The following is an 18,952-nucleotide window of genomic DNA, read 5'->3' on the forward strand; positions in this document are numbered from 1 at the left end:
GAACAAACGAAATGGAAGCTCCTACTTTTCCTAAAGAATCTCTTCCCATAAAATGTACTTGGCCGGTTGGCATGGTGAAAAATGAATGAGTGAGATAAATACCCCTAAAAACACAGTTAAGTGGTGGGGACTGCTGAGGTAGATAAGGCTGTCCCCCTACCCTGACAATAGGGAAACTAGAAGAAGAGGTAGGCCCCCAGAATTCCCTCAGTACCAAGTATGTGGCTCCAGTGTCCAAGAGAAAGGAGATGGGCCATCCTGACACTGTGATGTTTACCCATGGCTTCCTATTACAGATGACAGTTGTGTTCGGGTCAAAGGAGCCCGGGAAGTCTCACTTGTCTATGGCCAGACCTAGAATGTCACAACTTGGGAATTTTCTGGGTTTGATGTCTCCATGCCACGATGTGCATGAGGACAATCAACTGCCCAATGTCCTTCCCTGTGGCATCTTGGACAAGGTCTCGTGGGACCAAGATGAGGATTAGGGCATGCTCAGGCCCAGTGACCAGTTCTACTACATTTGAAACATGGGCCTGGCAGTTCTTGAGCCCTGGGGGGCAAGAGAGCAGCACAGACAACACGGATCAGGTGGTTTGTTGCCTCAGCAGGTCAGAGGGTCATGGCTAACACGTGACAGTGATTGCGGGCTTTCAGGTAAGAGATTTGAGATATTCAGGGGTGGGCAGGATTGGAAAGTGAATGTGGCATCTTCTACTAGTGCCACCTGGAGGGAAAGAACTCGGGAAGGGGTAAGGTTTATAAGCCTTTGTAAGTTAAAAGATGGGACAGGTTGTGGTGGGACAGGTTGTGTGTCTTTCCTCACATGGTACACCTTAAAAGTCAACTCTAAGACTTCTGCCTGCGGAGTCTAGGGGCCTTTCTCCAAACGTCTAAGTTTAGCCTTAATGTCAGGGTAGCACTGAGAGGAAAAAAAAATGAGTCATGAATAACTGTTTGCCGTCTGTTGTTTCTGGATCTAAGTTAGTATATTGTAACAGGGCTTTAGTGAGGTATTCCAAAAATATAGAAGGATTTTCCTTCATATCTTGAATGACCTCTGAAAGCTCACTATAGTTTACTGGCTTGAAGGCAGCCTTACAGAGACCTGCCAGAAGGCAAGCCAAAAACCGGTCCCTAGCTAAAATCCCACCGGGAGTATTATAGCCCCAGTGAGCCTCTTGTTCTGGGACTGCCTCTGCCCCTGGAGGGTGTGTTACATGTGTTTGGTGAATATCATCTGCATGTAGTCTGGCCTGCTCCCAAACTCACCTGTGCTCTTCAGGAAGTAGGTTATTAGATAGGATAATATAGATGTCATGAAAGGTGAGATTATAAGACTGGGTAATGTATTGGAATTGCTTTATGAACAAGGTAGAATTAGACATATAGGACCCCAGTTTTTGTTCTATATGGGAGAGTTCTGAGAGGGAGAAAGGGATGTGTGCCCTAAACAATCCATCTATGCAGGCCACCTCTAGCAATGGGAGAACTGCAGCCAGCTTGGCTTGGTCAGGGTTGGGTTCCATAGCAGTACCTGAGCTTGTGAGTGGAGGGGTAAAGGTGGGTGCCAGAACCAGGCGGCTGCTGTGGCCAGGCACTGGAGAGAAGGAATGATCCAACAGGGCTGATGAAGTAGTTAATGGGTGGGGGAGAGCTGAAGAGGGCAGTGAAGCCTGCACAGCGCAGGTGAGAGCAGAGGGAGGTGGTGCTGCAGGCAGTGAGTCAGCAGAAGTATCTGCTGAGGTGGGGAAGCTGTGGGTTCCTTAGCGGGATCCAGAGTAGGAGCTGAAGGAGTGGGAGTAGCTGCCCACTGAGGCTGAAAAGGTGGGGGTCTGTTAGCTGGGTCCAGAGCAGAAGTGGAGGGTTCTCCTTGCTCAGATGACGTAGCCAGGAACATGTGAGCAGGTGAACAACTTGCAAGGACAGAGGGCTTAGTCTTAGAACTTAGGCAGTAAAAAGCTTAGATATAAGAAAACTCCTTCCATTTGCCTGTGCTCTGACAGTAGTTAGAAAGCTCCCATAGAATATTGAGATCAAAGGTGCCATTAGGTGGCCACTTTAAATTGTTATCTTAATTGTAACGAGGCCATTTTTTGAACAGAGATGGACAAGTGTGAGAATCTATAAGTAGGGCATTAAGGCCTGGGGTTTCAGCACCTCTAAAAGACTCCCGGGGGGGAGCTGGATTGATGGTCTTTGATGGCTTGCTCCCCATAGCTGAAACCGTGAAATCCCACAAGAACAGCAACACCACAAGGCTTATAGAGAGACATCTCCCCTCTCTAGGCAGGAGGTGAAAAGGCAGCAAACGCCGTAGGGCCTGTAGAAGAGCATCCTCTATCTAGAGCCAAGGTGTTAAAGCCTGATTGGCTCTGATCTGGGTGGCTCAGAAGCCAGAGCTGGAGGCCTTATCAAGCAGTCTCTCATGGCGGGGACCACTGACGAGGAGTCCAAAAGAAAAAGGAAAAGTAAAAGAAAAAGAAAAAGAAAAAGAAAAAGAAAAAGAAAAAGAAAAAGAAAAAGAAAAAGAAAAAGAAAAAAGAAATCCAAGGTGGGCAGGCCAACCATTGGTTGTCCAATCATGATTTTAGCTAAGGAAAGCAATCCAGAGATGAAAGTCAGCAAAGAGCTCAACTATAACATGAAGACCATGGTTGGAGGTTGTCCCCCATGTCTAGGAACCCCAGAAGATTTCTGGGAGCTCCACAGTCAATTCCTTGGGTTCAGAGAAACAGTTAAGCTGACCAGAATGGGGAAACTCACCAACTGAAGCCAGTGGTATGCACAGAGGTCGCACTCAGGCAGATGGAACATAACAGTTGTTGTGGAAAAATGCCCGGTTCCGGATCCTGACCCCAAGAGAGGGGCAGGAGAGCCTCCTGAGTCTCACGGCACCAATGAAATTACCTGGCACGAGTGAGAAGGAAACATAGAACATGCAACAAGTCCACTTAGGGATTGTTGGGAGGGGTGGTGTGCAGGCCTGGTAAGGTCAGTGTGCAAAGAGCTTGAAGATGGCGTGTCCAGCTTTTAAAGGCCGCCTAGCACACGTACACAGGGGGATGGCATGGTTACATCATACACAAATGACAGAGCTCATGCATGTGTGCAAGGGCTCACACAGTTGCATCAGACATAGGTGATACAACCATGCTGCACATGGGTCACACAGGGTCCTTTAAGATCCCCCAGGGTCATTAGGCACTTTTGCCTGAGGGCTTGTCCACATGTTCGTGGTCCTAGAACCCGGAAGTGTCAGCCACGCTCTGTGACTGAATCGTTATACTTCCAACCTGTTAGATATGGCCATCCACCTCACAGGAAAGAAGCAAAAGTAATGGCAGAAAGGCAAGGAGAGGATTCTAATCAGCATAGTTATGCAGGGACGGTGGAGGCAAATATTTTCACCCATCTTCTGATTGCTGGCAGGAAATTTAGGCTTAAACACAAGGAAATGTGGAGTGGATGAGAGTTAAGTGGTTAACTTAACCACTTAGTTAAGTGGTTGTTGCTATTAAAAAATGTGGTCTGGTTGATCATTAGGGAAAATCTGTTTCTGCAAGTTGGCCTGAAGAAGCTCTTATTGTTTGATGGGATGTGGTAGAGAACAGCCTCACAGGCTCAGCAATGCCCTTAATTATACACAATCATAACCACATCCCTCCTGCAACTTCTTCTTAGAAAATCTTCCTAAAAACCTTGACAAAAGGACAAGATGCTGCCATGGTTTTGGTCTCTTCCAAAATGCTTCCATACAACCTTGCTATATCCCGCAATGACCCGCTGCCTTTCTACATCTGGGCCATCTTCAGAATTCCATGTTAGGATTTTTAAGTAACCAATAAAAGTTATTTATTTTACCATAAACCAAAAAGCGAAAAGCAAATGAAAGGCCTGTTTCACACGTGTACCTCTACTCCTTCTTTTGTAACTATGAGGTCACCTACAGAAGGGTGGTCTTCAGTATACATGACCTAGAACACCTTCACTTCCTAGACAACAAGACGCTAATGATTTGGTGTCTCACAGTGATAAAGCAATTTATAAAGCAATTGGCTGTGTGAGTTATCCTTTGTGTCATGTTAATAAAGTATATTGTTACCTTCTCCCCCATTTATATTTGGTATAAAAGCTGTGGAAAAATAAATATGTGTGATTTTCAGGATTTCAGTCACTGAATGCCCTCCCAATGCTTTCTATGGTTTCTGTCCTGTTATTTTTATGTGTCTTCATATTCTTTACTTAAATTTCTACAATCCCCATGCCCTTACCCTGGCAAGAGGTGATTTTGCTGAGGCTGTTCCTCGACAGCCCATCACAACAAAGGTCAGACAATCTTTACAAGAAGATTCTGTGCAAAATTATCAGAAAGCCAAAAGAAAGGGAAAAATCAGCAGAAGCCATACTGCTGGGTCCTGATGCCAGAGACGAGTCAAAGTGTTTCCTTTGTCCTAAATTTCAATCCTTACAGCACTCCTACTGTGACTTCCATTTTCCAAAGCAGGAAATAAAGGCACAATGTGATTACCTAGTTTTCCATGAGTCTGTTCATGAGGAACAGAGACTAGAAATTCAGTCAGAGTCCCTTCTCTGTTACTGCTATGACGATGTCCTATCAAGAGTCCTAGGAAGCACACGTAGAATTTTATAAGCCTATCACCTGTGCTGCCAAGCTTCAATAAGCTCCTCCCACTAACTCAAAAGGGTGCTGGCAATACCTCTCTTCTAAAAAATTAATTGAACAGAATTTGAGCATGCCCTTCACAGTAAACCTCCAGTGCCCCTAGCATAAGAAAACTAAGATGTGTTAATGACTCTGGTGACTGTGACCTAAGTTACAAATAATTTTAGTTAACATGCTCCTGAGCCAAAATATTATTCTTTTCCAGCTGAAACAATTCTGTGGAAGGAGGAATAATTTAAGAAGTTGTGAAACTGTTAGTCATTAAATGGGAGGCTCTGGCAGCCCTACTTCATATTCTCATGACTTATTTGCAAAGGTTGCTGCACATGGGCAATTTGGGCTTTAATTCTTTAGAGAAAAATAGAATTTGGAGATCAACTTTTAAAGAATGGAGGAAGTCGACTCTGGTTTGTAACCATTCCCTGTATCTCCCAGTACTTTATAGGAAGAAAGAAAGAAGTATAGAGTCAGAGTCCTAGGCCCTTAGTTTACTAACTAGCTAACTCACTAGCCTCAGGTGAATTAGTAATCCTCATTATGCAGCAGATTTATAAAACCCTGGGTTAACACATGTATCTACCCTATAACATTAACTTTGAAAATTAAATAAGGAAATACGTGTAACACACTTAGAAAAGTTTCTGGCACTTATTATTTATACAACCAATGTTGGAAATATGCTACTTAGTCTGATTGTTGGCTCCTCCCCAACCCCAGTTCACATGTGGAAACCTAATATTCAATGAAGTATTAAGACATATGCTACATGGTGGTCCACATATATGATCCAAATACTCAGAAAGCAGAAGCAGAAAATCTGGATTTCAATCTAACCCTGGGCTACATATGAAACTTAGTTTCATGAAATAAAAATTTAAAAATCGATAGGGCCATCTGGGAAATGATTAAGTCACCAGAGGTTTGCTTCCATAAATGGAATGGTTGTCCCATCCACATTGTGAGGACACAGGAAAGAAGTACCATTTTTTATTCAGAGAGTGAGCCCTTTTCAGATATATAATTGGAGCTTTTCTAGCCTTGCTAACTGTGAAAAACAAGTTTCTATCATTTATAATTGGAAAACTAAACTGAACAGAGATTAAAAGAAGGTGGAGTCAAACAGACACAAGCCAGCCACTGACAAGACAAGTAGAAAATAAGGTAATGACATAGCCATGTGGCAATGCATAGATTAATAGAAATGAATTAATATAAGATATAAGAGCTAGCTAGGGATATGCCTAAGCCATTGGTCAAACAGTGTTGTAATTAATATAGTTTCTGTGTGATTATTCAGACCTAAAAATGAACGAGCAGTTTCTGCTTACAAATGGTAGCTTCTGTCTGGGGCATGGATCCATATCAAACCTAAAAAAGCTTAAGAACAAAAAGAATGCTTCTAGACCCACAAAAAAATGGGAGCTAACAACACCTTCTTGGTAGTCATGTTTTTTCAGATAGGCTATTTGCTGGTGGTGATCAGAGGCATGGCTCCTTTAAGAGATGGTTTTCTGACTCCGTGTTAGCAGCAAAACCTGTGTGACTCCTTTAAGAAATGGCTTCCCAAATCATGCTGATTACACGAATGGCTCTGGATCTTTTGGGAGATCCTGTTACAGAGCATTCGAATAGCATTTGTGGGCAGCATGTTGCAAGTTAGTTGGTGGCAGCATGGACCAACTGCTTCCCAGAGTTGGGGTGGTAAACATGGCTCCCAGAGCTGACAGTAAACATACCTCCACCATATTGAAAGGCCAAAAGAGGCAGAGCCAGCATCCAAGTCCACCAAAACCACAGTGTTTACCATTTTAAAATGTTCCTTGTCAGAAAAGGATTTCAGATACACAATAGGACAGATTCAGACATAGAAGACCTCTGAATGAATTACAGTGCATTCAAAAAATGTACATAGGCTTGGAAGAGAGAGGAGGTAGAATCCAGACAGTTATAAGAAGAAATAAATAGGTTTAAAAATAAAACAAAGTCTTTTAAAAGACAGTAAAAGAGTACAGACAGACATAGATTAAAGGAGTAAAGATAATAAATATTAAAATGTAGTAGAGAAAAAGATCACTTAAAGATGGAAAATATGCAGAGTCTGGATTATGTATATTATTGTGTTTTCTTTGAATTTTTTGACCGAAGAGAGACATTTGTTTCTAGGAGCTGCAAAACTAAACCAATATGTATATTTTTAAGGGTTTCTTGAGTTCAAAATTTGAGTCTAAGGATATGTCACTTTAGAAAAGAGGTTCTGTTTTTGTTTCCACAGAAGATGAGAAACTGTGGATTCCTCCCAGACCAGGCTAATGTGGTTTGATGGAACAAGACTTCCTGAAAGGTCTCTGTGAACCCTAAAAATACATTGCCTAACAAACAGCAAGAATCATTTTGGAGAAAACAATGCCCAAATTCCCAAAAATGGTTGTTTATAAATGTTTGTTTTCATTTAAAAGGGAATATGATATAGAAATGAATATTTTGCATTGGTATGGATCTTGGTCTATTGATACAAATTTAAGGTCTTGTTTAAGATATTATGTTTATACAGCTCACTAAAAATGTAATGTATAATTAAGAAATACATATTAATAGATAGTCATTTATAATAATCAAAATTTTAATTATAATAGTTAGGTTTTCTAAATGTACAGAAATATACTTCAGATATATAAGTATTCTTCAAACCTTTCAAAGACCTACATAATATGGCATTTAAAATGTTTTAAGAACCTAGACATTTCTCAACAATGAGACATGTCTGCTTCTGGCAGGACAAATTATTTCAGAGGGGTTGATGGGCATTGAAGAAACTCATTATGAAATTTGCCTTTAATGTGATAAGGCTAGCCATTTGAGCAAGAAACTGTTCTTGCCTGTGCTGCTTGATGGTATGATGTCTATAATAAACATGAAGGACTCACAGAAAAATGACTACTAAAGTTGCCAAAAGAAGGTGAGATAGTCCTTCATGCTTCCTGCTTCATGAAAGAGTCTGCCAGATATTCTGCAGGACACAGAAGAAGGTGACTAACAAACTTCCAATATAGGTGAAAAAAAATTTCGAATTTCCAGCTCCATGGCAGACTTTTCAATGGAACAGGAAATCTGAAAAAGCCTTCCGGATACTATGGGCCTGTAGGCTGAAGATGGATGCCCCAACATTACAGAAGAACTTTGGGTGATTCTCCAAACAGCTATACGTCTCTTATAAATGCTAGAGTATTGGAAGTTGCTTACAATGTACTTCCTGTTTACTTAGGTAATATTATATCCATCTGGGGTCTTTGATGGAGTTGAAGACAGATAGCTATAGTTTTCCTTAATTATGATAAATGATAAACTAGATATGAAACTTTAGACTCATAAATATAAGATAGATGATAGGATATACTCTTTAATTTTGCCAGGTACAAAAGACTAAATATTGTAATTGTAATTCTTACTTGATACCTGATTTATATTTGTTATTTTTCTATATTAAATTTAAAGCCTTCCTTTTTATTTAAACAAAAAAGGGGATATGATGTGGGATTCCCCTCTGAATGCTATAAATATGTTTTATTACCATTGGTTAATAAAGAAGCTTATTTGACCTATGGTAGGGCAGAATAAAGCCAGGCAGGAAATCTGAACAGTGATATAAAGAGTAAACAAAGTCAGAGAGACACCATGTAGCTGCTGAAGGAGAAAGACTCCAGAACCTTACTAGTAAGCCACAGCCTCTTGGCAATACAGAGATTAGTAGAAATGGGTCAATTTAAGATGTAAGAGCTAGCTAGGAATACACCTAAGTCATAGGACAAACAGACAAGCAATGTTGCAATTAGTATTGTTTTTGTATGATTATTTGAGTCTGGGCAGCTGGGAAATGAATGAGCAGTCTCCACTTATTGTCTGTGGCAATTTGTGATAGTAGCCAAAATTGACTAAGAGAATGCTGAATATGATCATTGTTAGAATCATCATTAATATATATTTAAGGAATATGGCCTTACCTCCTATAGAGAAAGTGGCAAAAACAGAAGTTGAATTGAAGGATCTATTTTCTGTGGGTGAGCACAGCAAAGTCTTCTAGTGTCTTACTCATTGCATTGATTGTGGCCCCGGGGTTTGAACTTGTAAAGTACTAGCTAGCACTCCACCACTGAACTACATCCGAAGTCTCTCATGAGTCATTTTGTTTGCTAATTTGTTCTTAAGGTGGAATCATGCTGTAGCCCAGGTTAGTCTTGAACTCTGTATTCTCCAGCCACAATCTCCATAGTGCTCTGATTATAGGCATGCACAGACGTGCCCATTTAATTCTTAAAGGTAAATTTCTCAAATTCTGTGAAACGTTTCTCTAGTAAGGGTGATTTGGGGTTGGAGTAATTGTTCATTTGGTAAAGTGCTGGCAGCACAAGCAGGAGGACTTGAGTGAAATCCCCAAAACCCACACAGAAAACCCAGACACGGTAGGGTAGCACACTCTCAGTCCCAACACCAAGGAGGCTCCCACAGGCTACTGAGGCTCACTGGCCAGCCAGGTTAGCTGGATCAATGAGTTCCAGGTAAAATCAAAAACTGAGGTATTAGGAAACTAAAGAAGACAAAAGAAGTTGACCTTTGGCCCAAGGAAGCAAACCCAGAGCTTGGAAAACAGAAATAAGAGGGCTGCTGTCGGGAACCTGGTCCAAGAATGGAGTCACATGAGGAGAATTCTGAGTGCTTGTGGGAAAACTCCAAGAAAACAAGACAAGAGTCTTGTGACCGCAGTTTCTTCAAAAACATGGCATTGTTCTTGGAATGGGTTTTCATGCTCCTCCCAGGCATAGTGAATAAGAGTTGTTTGGTTACAATTGGTTAATGTTGTTTATATGCCTCTTTGAAAAAGTAAATGTTTGTCGTGTAGTTTCTCCATCACATGTGACTTGTCTGCTGTATGCGGCTTGTCTGCCATAGGCGTTTGACGCTGTGATCGTACACTTTGCTCATGTGACTCTTATTAACCCTTAGAGTATAAATTATCTGACGCTCTGATTAAAGTTGGCTATTGCATGAGTCTTTAGTCTGCTTCATTTGTCAGTTCCATTCTCCCAGGTCCCACCAGCATTCTAGAGCAGTAAACATGTGGCACCATGAGTCAGAGACCTGAAATCCTGATAAGAGAGATAAAGGAGTGGGGGACCCACAGGAGGTGAGAGAATAATGGGGTAGAAACCAGGAAGGCTTTGTGTAATGTCAAGCTTATGAAAGGAGGAACACATGTACTAAAATCACAACTATTAGATCGATTGCAAGTTGTTTATGATTATAATCCCTGGTTTCCAGAAGAGGGAACTTTAGGTGAAGAAGTATGGGACAGAGTCTGAAAAAATATTGAAAAGGAATATAAACAACAGGAACAGATACCCATTCAATTCTGGGTCCTTTGGGCATTAATTCAGACTGCAAAATACTTCCTTTAGTATCTAAATAATTAAGGAAAATAGGGAATATATTATATTATTCATGATAAAGAGATAGATAACTCCTTAAATGAATATAAACTGAACCAAACCTTAAAATTGGTAAAAGGCACACACACACACACACACACACACATACACACAAAGAACATTTTCCCCATTCAGGCACAAACTGAAAGTAAAAACACCACCACCAATAACTGTGCCAGTGAGGACTCCCTCAGCTCTTATTTGAGCCTCCTTTAAGTACATATCCTCCATTGCGAAGATGTGACCCTGAAACATGGAGTGAGGAAATTGACAGATAATCAATCTAACCTTGAATTCTCTCCATTTTTTTTTTTTGAGGAGTATTTAGGAGAGCCTATGAAAATGTTAACTTTACAACCTAGGCTAGCTAGGGAAGGGGAGAGGAATTTGTTTACCAAATGCCTCAGGAACTGTTTTGGTAATTTCCATGCAATTTCAGAAAATCAAAATTTGTTTATCTAATTATGCACTAACCAATCTATTTAAAACTCTAGAAGAAAAGACAGTATTGGACAATCCTCAAATATTATCTCAATAGACAAGGATAAAAACTACTTTTAAAAAAAAACTCCAGGCTAAAGAGGGCATTTGTGTGGATTCTTCTATTCCTTTAAAGTGACTTATTTTCTTCCATTAATGTGTCTTCTACAGGTATTATGGCACAAAAGTATAAGCCTTTGGAATGGATTTATCCTGGGCATATAAAGTGCTCTATCCTACCACAAGGACACAAGGACACCTGCTCAACTATATTCATTGTGGTTTTACCCATAATAGCCAGGAACTAGAAACAACCTAGATGTCCCTCAACATTAAAATGGATAAAGAAAATGTGGTACATTTACACAAAGGAGTATTACTCAGTTATTTAAAAAAAATGACATCATGAAATTTGTAGAAAAACAGATGGAACTGGAAAAAAAATCATCCTTAGAGAGGTAAGCCAGACTGAGAAAGATATAGTATATATTAACTTACATGTGGATATTAACTGCTAAGTAAATGATAACCAAGCTACAATCCATAGATCCAAAGAAGTTAGATAAAGAGGAAGGGTCAAGAGGGGACACATGGATTTCCCTGGGAGAGGAAAATAGAATGAATTTTTATGGGCTGACTGGGAGGGGATGGGTATACGGTCAGCTGGGGAGAGGAGAGGCAGCTGAAACTGAGGGATATTTGAGAGATGATATGGGAACCTAGTGCGGCAGGAACTTCCTAAAATATATGAAGGTATTCTTAATGAAATCTCCTAATAATGGGGGGAGGGGATAGGAAGTCTCAATTGGCCATCTCTCATTAGTAAATGGAGATTCCAGTAGTGGGACTGGGTTGCATTCAATTGAGTTGTTGGCCAAAGAGGTCCCACAGAAATTCTCAAATGATCCAGGCTGTTGCTAAAACAGAAAGGTTGCTTTCTGCAAACTGACAGCAAGGCCCATTGCTGAGGACAGCACCCATGCACTCATTAAATATGAAGAAGTTGAGCTGGTGCCTAACATGGATCTTTCATCCCTATGTGCCTTTGGTGCAGAAAGGTGCTCTGCAGGCTACTGAAAGAGGAATATAAAACCAACCCAGCCACAAACACTTCCATCTACCTGCCTGCAAAATATGTTAGGGCAATGGTGACACAGAACTTGTAGGAGCAACCAACCAATGTCTGATTTGACTTAAGACCGACTCTATGAGAAGGAACCCACACCCAACACTTCTTGGGTAAGCAAGAACTAGAAACTACATAGCAAAAAAACCTAGTGTAAAACCAAAAACAGAAAAAAAAAGTACCAGTAAAATAACTCCTAAACATAGTTTGCTATTATACTCATAGATCAGTGCTCTATCTAGTCATCATCAGAGGAGCTTCCTCTGGCAAAAGATGGGAACAGATGCAGAAAACCACAGCCAGACATCATGTGGAGAGAGAGGGTAAATTGGAGATCAAGGTCAAATCCCTCCTTCAGAACTCAGAGAATCCCAAAAAAGAAGAGGTGGAAAGAATGTAAAATCCAGAGAAGAGGAAAGACACCAGGAGAACAAGAACTCATAGAGACTAAAACAGCAAACACAGAGTCTGCATGGGTCTATACCAGGCCCTCTGTGTATAGATAGATAGATAGATAGATAGATAGATAGATAGATAGATAGATAGATAGATAGATAGACAGACAGATAGATAGATATTACAGTTTTTAGCTTAGTATTTTTATTGGACTCCTGAGTGCAGAACAAGTGGCTCTCTGACTCCTGTGCCCCCTCATGGGTCTCTTTTCCTTCTGTCGAACTATAATGTCCAACTTCAATGTGATAGTTTTTGCTTCATCTTATTATGTTTTATTTTGTTGTGTTTTGTTATCTCCCAGAAATCCATTCATTCTATTGAGAGATAAGAAAAGAGTAGATCTGGATGGAAGTGAAGGTGGGAAGGAAATGGGAGGAGTAGGGGAGAAGTATAATCAGAGTATATTGTATAAGAAAAAAATCTATTTTCAATTAAATGGAAAAAGAAATAAAGTCACAATTAAAGCTAAGAAGGGACAAGATTGTCTAAGTGTTAACTATTTTTCTGACCGACAAACCTCTCTGCCAACACAATAATTCAAATTAGATCAAATCAAACCGAATTAGAAGAAACCCAGGTTTAATGGATGCCTGCACTCCCAGGCAGTTCCCAGGAAAACATGGAGAGGGAGAAAGGAGAACAGGAACACCACCAGAGAGGGTAAAGAGGAGACCACATGTTTGTTCTCTGGGGGGTAGTTTAAAGAGACTGTGAGAGTGGTCTTGACCCTCCCTGAGGAGGGGTCACCATTTGGCGGGCTTTCTCGGAGGTGGAGTTTGGACCAAGGCAACTCCCAGGGGAGGGGGCTTTGATAAGGAACTTTCCACCCCACATTCCAAAATGGATGCCAGGGACCTGGGGTGATGCCCCCAACTAAACATTCCAGACTCATTGTATAAAGGGGTGCCAGGGAGCTGAGGTGATGCTTTCAACCAAACAGTAAGTTCTTTTGGGTCTCAGTAAAGAATTTTGATTTTATTCTAGGAGTGAGGATAGCAAGGTATGGTGGGTGGTGTATATCTATAATTCATCACTCAGAAGGTTGAAGCAGGGGTTCTCTGCTAGCCCAGGATATCAGATAGTATCCTTAAAAAAAATCAAGAAAGCAGGGTGTGGTGGCACCTTCCTTTAATCCCAGCCCTCAGAAGGCAGAGGCAGTTGGATCTCTGAGTTCAAGGCCAGCCTAGTCTACAACATGAGTTTCAGGACAGACAGGGCTACACACAGAGAAACAACTTGAAAAACCAAAAAAGAAAAAGAACAAAAATAAAAAACTAGAGATGTATGTCAATGATACAGAACCTGCCCTCCATCTATAAAGACGGCCTTGTGTTTCATCTCTAGTCCTGAAAACAACCAAAACAGCCCATTATAGGATCTGTAAAGATAAAGAATGAGTTTTGATTTACATTTTAAGAATGGATTTCTGATATTATGTAGAAGAAAGTTAGAAGTGCTGGTCCTCACTGTGAGGTGAATGCATATCCAAATGAAAAATGGGGGTCACTTGGCTGAGAGTGCAAATACAAAGGGAAATAATGGTTATTTTGAAAGTAGACTGGCCGCAACCATTGAAGGGTTAGATGTGATTTTTGACCTACATCAGTATGAAGCTTGTGTTTGGGGGCCCATGAAATTGCTAATTATAGTACCATTTACTATAATGGAGAAAATCAGGCTACAGTCTCATTTAATGGGGAAAAAAGGTTATATTTTAACTCATTATAGTTAGATGCACAATATCCCAAAGAGTGATACTCAGTGGAAATGTTTACATGGGGTAATAATCTTGGATCTTAAAATGACCTAGATGATGTTCAACAATGGGAGAAGATAAGGTCTGCTAACCAATATACAGTGAGATTTAGAAAGAAATTTCAAACCCTAAGGTTGAGGACATGTCAACATTCAATGCAGAATGAGAAAAGGAATAGCCAGCGATATCTGAGACATGGTTGGCGAGGTGTAAGGAATGCCAAGAAGAGATGATGACAATTGCATGAAATAAACAAAACATGTGTACGAGAAGGATGTGCTCAAAGAGACCAAGTGACCTGAGACTCCTGGAGCCTTCAGTTTACAGTAAAGGCAGCTGATTATGTTGGCCTGTACCTATAATCTAGGTACTAGGCAGACTGAGGCAGGATCACAAGTTTAAGACCAGCATGGGAGGAACAGTGAGACCCAACTGCCTACATTTCTATAGTATTTTGCAATAGCATTTCTCAAACTGTTAACACAGCTATTGTAGATTTCTGTGATATTTAGCCTTCATTATCACTTTGACTGGATTTAGAATCACCTACTGTGCATACTTCTTGATTTGTCTCTGAGGGCATTTCTAAAGGTGCTAGCTGAGGAAGGAGCCCACCCTGAATGTGGGCTACATCATTCTATGGCTAGGGTCCCAGGCAAGTAAAAGTTCATTATTTGAGTATCTTTGCTCCCTGAATGCAGACATAATGTGCCTGACAGCTAAAGCTATTCCCGCCATCACACTTTTCCAGCCATGGTGGACTGTATCACTTCAGACTGTGAGTCAACATAAACCTTTCTGTCTTTAAGCCGCTTTTGTCAGGCGTTTAGTCAGAGTGTCTTAATTAGGGTTTCTGTTATGTTGGACCATCATGACCAGAAGCAATGTAGAGAGGAAAGGATCTAATTCACACTGTCATTGAGGGAAGTCAGTGCAGGAACTAAGGAGCTGGAGGCAGGAACTGGAGCAGAGGCCCTGGAGAACCATGTACTGGTGTGCTCTTCATAACTCACTCAGTTTGCTTTCTTGTATCATCCAGGACCATATGCCCAGAGTTAACAGTACCTGCAGTGGACTGGACCCTCCCATATCAATCATTAATTAAGAAAATGCCCTATATACTTGCTTGCAGGTCAACGATACGGAGGCATTTTCTCAACTGTAGTTCCCTCTTCTCATGTAGTTACTCTAGCTCATGTCAAGTTGACAAAAAGACCAACCAAGACACACTACAATGAGAAAAGTAAATGATTCAGCCATAGGAAAGGGTGCAATGATCAAGTTACTGAATGTGTTCTATGGTATGTTCTATTCAAAATTTCATGGCCATGGGCTATGGATACAGCTTCAAGGTAGAGTGTTTACCTAACTAACATGTGCAAGGCCCTGGATTTGGTCCCAGTACTGGAAAAATGAAATAGAATGGAAGAAAGAAAAGAAGGAAAGAAGGAGGGGGATTTAGTCTGCATTATTAACTACAGTATTCCCCTGCCAGCAGAAGGGATTAATGCAGAGACCCAAAGCCAGACATTATGCAGAGTGAGAAACCTTGGAACACCCAGCCCTAAATTGAAAGACCAGGATAAATCCAGACTCTTTAACAGGAAGAGTAGAGCCAAAAATCTAGGTTAGCCGGTTCAGTGACTTTGTTCCAGGAACTGGCTGACCACAAAGTTAGATTATAATCTTGAAAACAATCTTGAGAAATGGGGAGTTACCCCCTTGTGATTATCACTGGTATTTTCGAAATCTTCCAATTATGCCCTCCCTATCCTCTTTGGGTTGTGGTTTCTTCCCTTAAATACCCCTTCTCCCAGCTACTCGAGGTCAAACTCCTCTACTCCTGCACGGGATATGAGTCTCGGTCCCAGCACACTGGTTCCTGTCAATAAACCTCGTGTGATTACAGCAAGGACGGTCTCTCATGAGTTCTTGGGAGGGTCGTGTTATCCCGAGACTTGAGTGAGAGGCTCCCAACTCTGGAGGTCTTTCAAAATGAGATGTTGTAACAGGGCCCCAGACAGTAACAGACCCCAAGACAACAGATTCCATGACGGAAATTTTGTTCCAGCCGTGAAACTCAGCACGAAGACAGCACGACCTGATCCACCAAAATCCACAGTTCTAGGAAAGGCTCTAAACATATCAAGTTGCTTTTCAGCTTCGGTAGTTCTGCTTCTGGATAACTGTTCTTGTTAACTGAAGTTTGCCAACCTAGAACACAGTTTTTGTGCTTAAAAGCCCACCCTGAGATAGGCTTGTTCTACACTGGGATCCTGAACACCCAGTGTAGTCAGTCGCAAGCCAGCTAATACAGACTTTCTGTTGGCTTAACCCACGTCTGAACAGTCTTTTCTACTGATTATCCCACAACAATGTCTCCATCAAATATCGGGGGCCTTGAGTGCCAGCCTCCATACCCTTTCAGGGCTCAGAATAGGATGTCTATGGCAGGCAAGAATCTGAGGATTAAAAAAAAAAAAAACTTAACTCAAGTACATTACCTCTGCATGTTATTTATTTTTCGTGCAAGGAAAAAAAAGGTGAAATGAAGAGGCATGGATAAGAAGAAAAATAAGGGGGAGAAGAAGGAGAAGAAAGAAGAAGGAAAGGAAAGGAAAGGAAAGGAAAGGAAAGGAAAGGAAAGGAAAGGAAAGGAAAGGAAAGGAAAGGAGTAGAAGAAGTAGCAAGAAGAAGAATAAGAGGTGATCTCTGTGAGGTTTCTAGTTTTTACAGACAGTTGGAAAATTCCATAAACAAGGACAATGATAATATGCATATCAAAAACTCAAAAAGGGCAGGTAGAACCTGACAAAGCAGAACTCTGGAACAGGTGACCTGACCCAAGAAAGAACCAGAATTCAAGGGGAAATACCTGACATTCCAAACCATTAGATAAAGTTACCAAACATCCCTGAATCCTGGATTCACCCATTTTCCTCATCTAATCTCTTTTGTGACAACCAGTTTTGGGGACTCCCGGATAGTTTGTTAGCAAAAGGAGGCATGATGACTTCCTGCTCAGGGTCTGTCTTCTGTAGAAATTTCTATGTGGTCTGTTAACAGGTAATTTTGTGTGATTGACTCTGTGTAAATTTGACTGTTAGTGAATGCCATCACTCCAAGGTCTCATGGTGTGGGGGAATGGAGAAAGGTCATTCTGTTGCCTGTGCAGAAGTTACACTGCTGAGTGTTCTGGGAATGAATCCCATTTTGGATTCATGGGAAATCATGAATCCAAAAATTCATGGGAAAATCATGGCTTCACAAGGTTTTTACAGATATGACAGTGACTTTTCCAAAAGACAGTATTTCCAAAGCTCTGCAAAACTGAAACAAAGCTCTGCCCCATTAGTCTTACGCTTGTGGGTCGGCCTTTATGAATCTGTCAGCTGTACATTTACTGTATAGTCTTGTGGGCTCCAACAATCAAATCCATCCCCTTAGGGTTCAGAGGACCCCATAGAAGACAAGGCAGAAAAAGTGTAAAAGCCAACTGGGTGCCTTTAATCCCAGCATACAGGAAGCAGAGGCAAGCAAATCTCTGAGTTTGAGGCCAGCCTCATCTATAGAGTGAGTTCCAGGAGAGCTAGCACTAAGCCAAAACCAAACCAAACCAAAATAACAATAACAAAAAGAGTGTAAAAGCCAGAGGGGATGGAGGACACCAGGAAAGCAGGGACCTCTAAGTCAATGTTTAAATTACCAGGCGCGAGTGAGAAGGAAACATGGAACACACAACAAACCAGCTTAGGAGTTCATTAGAGGGGTCATGTACAGGTCTGGGGAAGTCAGTGAGTGTGCAGAGAGAGAGAGGAAGATGGCATTTCCACCTTTTAAAAGCAACCTAGTGCATGTGCAGAGGGGTTGACGAGATTACGTCATACGCAGATAATGGGGCTCACACATGCGTGCAAGGGCTTAGCTGAGCCATAAGTGGATGATGTAATCACATCACACATGGATCATGTGGGGCCCTTTAACATCCCCTGGGGCTGTTAGGCACTTCAGCCTGAGGGCTTGCCTGCACCTGCATGACCCCTAGAACCCGAAATTATCAGCCTTATGTGACTGAAATCATTACAAATGTAATCAAAGCTCATATGAACTCAGAGACTGAAGTAGCATGCACAGTGCCTGCACTGGCCTGCACCAGGCCCTCTAGACACATATATTATGGCTTCCAGTTTAGTGTTTTTATGGGATTCCTGAGTGTGCAAGCTGATTCTAATACCTCCTCTTGGGCTGTTTATTCTTTTATTTGTGTGTCTTGTCCAACTCCAATGGGAAAGTTTTCGTTTTATGTTAATTATATTTATTATTATCCCTTAAAGGCCTGTTTGTTTTGTAATGAGACAGAAAGTGAGTCGATCTATATAGGAGAGTTCTCAGGGAGGGATTGAGACGGGTAGAAGGAGGGAAAACCATAATCTGAATATATTCTGTGAGGAGAGGATCTAATTTAATAAAGGGGAAAGAAAGAAAGAAAGAAAGAAAGAAAGAGAAAAACTGAAGCTTAAAAAAAACCAGTGTTGCTGTGCAATAAAACAATAGCATTTATCCTAGCTACCTGAAACTTCATTCCCAACAATCAGTATCTTCCTTTTCACCATCCCCAGTCCTATAATTTGCTTTGGATTGGTTGAGTCAAATAAACTATGATTCTAAAATTAATTTATTTCTTTTAGCTTTTTAGATGTGATTCCTAAAAACTTAGAGATTACATATGCAGCTGAGGTGCTGTGTTGTTAAGTAGAAACCATGCTATTGTGGTAGGCATAGATAGGTCTCTCTGTTACGGTTTAAGGAAAATGCTGCAGGTCCCCAAGTGGCGGAGGTGGGCAGCGGGCACAAGACCATAGTGGGCCGTGAAGACAACCAGTCCCAGGCAGGGAGCTGCATGGTGAGAGACTGAGATAGATAGGAATACCATGCAGAGGAAGTGGGTATTTATTTAGTGGATTATG

The sequence above is a fragment of the Myodes glareolus genome, chromosome 16, assembly GCF_982192425.1.
Source record: "Myodes glareolus chromosome 16, mMyoGla1.1, whole genome shotgun sequence".
NCBI classification, from domain to species: domain Eukaryota; kingdom Metazoa; phylum Chordata; class Mammalia; order Rodentia; family Cricetidae; genus Myodes; species Myodes glareolus.